Source organism: Octopus bimaculoides, chromosome 16 (assembly GCF_046866305.1).
Source record: "Octopus bimaculoides isolate indiv1 chromosome 16, ASM4686630v1, whole genome shotgun sequence".
NCBI lineage: Eukaryota > Metazoa > Mollusca > Cephalopoda > Octopoda > Octopodidae > Octopus > Octopus bimaculoides.
The window spans coordinates 45,349,470-45,351,969 of record NC_142943.1 but is presented as its reverse complement, the minus strand read 5'-3'; the positions used below and the strand labels follow the sequence as shown (position 1 = coordinate 45,351,969).

Sequence of the window (2,500 nt, the reverse complement as noted above, 5' to 3'; positions counted from 1 at the left end):
TGATCAAATATTTGCATTTTTGTTGTTGAATGACAGAGATATATTATCATTAATCATACTAGTAGCATATTTTTCAAGATGCTCTGGTATTAATTATAATGATAATAATGAGCTCATTGTATGATATATGAGGGGTTGCTGAAAAATTCTTGGCTTTAAGGGTATCATGAAAGGCCTGGTTGGAGACCCAAACTTCTGAGTTTTTTTACAGGGCTTAGAAATACTGAAAAACTGCTGCAACACCTGTGTGAATCTGAGAGGAGAATATGTTGATTAAAATCATAATTAACTGATTCTCCAGTATTTTCTTTTACCCAAAGTCAGGAACTTTTCAGCACCCCTCATACAGTGCTCAGGTGCACTACAACTCATCAGAAAAAGTTTTAAAAGGGAACAGAAAACAAAAACAAATAAAGAATGACAGCAATGAAATGCAAAAAGTCCATGCACAGTACACAGAATAAAAGACAGGAAAGTGAACATTGGTAAAAGTCATAAAAAGAAAAGGGTCCATAAGCACATCAGGAGTAGTGTTGATGAATTTTGGGAAGTATGGAATTTTTTGAAGGAAACAGTATCTTGACAGCTAATAAGTAATGCAAGTAGTTTCTTCCATGCATCAACGATTCTGAGCATGACCAAATGTCATGGGTGTTGTTCTACATTTCATAATCATGTCCATGTGTGGTGGAGGTATTAAATTTTAAGAAAGAAGGTGGCCAAAGTTGTAGGAAATATGAAAGGTAATCTGAGTGACTTTCTGTTATTTGAGCTGCTCAATGTCAAAACATTAATGTGTCAATGCTGAGAGAAGCAATATAATCAAGATACAGCAAGTAATTGACAAAAGGTATTTGTCTGCTTGCCCTGTCTCTGGATGTCTTCCAGTAAAACAATATTCTGAAAAAGATGGGTTTCCAGACCACAGATGCAAAGTAATTATTATAGATTTTCTAAAACCTAAATCATACTCGTTTTAGTCTATGACAGGGTAGGTTACAAAAAAGTGCTAAGGTGCACCTAAATTCACCTCGTAGGGTATCATTGAAGATGATATATCTAATGTATTTATTAAAATTTTTCCATTCTATCTTGTCTTTTTATATTCATCGCCTTCATAATATATATTTCTAATGCACATGCAGACCTCTCATCTTTTTTCACTGATCCTATTTCTTCTCCCTTTTCAATCTCTTTCTCTGTTCCCATTCCTGTCATGTTCCCTCCCTCCCTCCCAACATGCCTCAATTGCACTTTCCTCCACCACCAGATATTTTTCGACAATTTTTTTCTCATTCCTTAATCTTTTCATCCCTATCTGTCTTATGGTGAAGAACTAACATCTGAAACATCAAGGCATTTCCCCTTCATTTTAAGCATTAAACTAATATGCCATTCATTAAAACTTGTTTCTCTCATGTTGTTTCCTCCTTTTGTTCACAGCCTTCTTAACATACATGCATATATTCATATCTATGTATACATATGTTTGTGTGTACATATATATATACATATATATATATATATGCCAGAAACCCCTGACTGGCCCCCATGCCGATGGCATGTAAAAAGCACTATCCGAACATGATCGATGCCAGGCCTGCCTGAGTGGATCCTGCACCAGTGGCACATAAAAAGTACCTACTACACTCTCGTTGTGGTTAGCGTTAGGAAGGGCATCCAGCTGTAGAAACATTGCCAGATCAATGGAGCCTGGTGCGGCTGCTGGCTCACCAGTCCTCAGTCAAACTGTCCAACCCATGCAGACGTTAAATGATGATGATGATGATGATGATATACAGAGATATAAATGATGGAGAAAAATTATGAATATTTTAACAATAAACATTGAAAAATCACTACAAATTTGTTTTTGTATTTTGAATTAATGCAGACATGTGAGCAGGATAAATATATGATAATATAAGCTACATGTTTACATGTTTTGGGCTACTGAAACAAATTTGTAGTGATTTTTCAATGTTTATTGTTAAATAAATTCATCATTTTTCTCCATCCCTTATATCTTTATATTCTCCTTTTTCTTTTCTCATGTATATTACCATATCATCTATATGGTTTATGTTATGACAAACTTAGGAGCTTTTTTATGAATACAACTGGATTATTTGAATCCATATATATGTATGACGCATGCGTACGAACAACCATGCTACATGGCAGTGAAACATGGGCTGTAACTGCTGAGGACATACGTAAGCTCGCAAGGAATGAAGCCAGTATGCTCCGTTGGATGTGTAATGTCAATGTGAATACCCGTCAGAGTGTAAGTATCTTGAGAGAAAAGCTGAACATTAGAAGCATCAGTTGTGGCGTGCAAGAGAGACGATTGCGCTGGTATGGACATGTGGTGAGAATGGAGGAGGATAGCTGCGTGAAAAAGTGCCACACCCTAACAGTTGAGGGAACCCGTGGAAGAGGTAGGCCCAGGAAGACCTGGGCTGAGGTGGTGAGGCAAGACCTTCGTACATTGGGCCTC

The 2,500-nt window shown here is 36.8% G+C and overlaps 1 protein-coding gene across 3 annotated transcripts in view; it reads right to left on the bottom strand.

Moving 5' to 3' along the window:
- LOC106877393 (abl interactor 2) overlaps positions 1-2,500 on the bottom strand; it is a 57,143-nt gene that overhangs the window by 28,336 nt on the left and 26,307 nt on the right. The window lies entirely within an intron of this gene.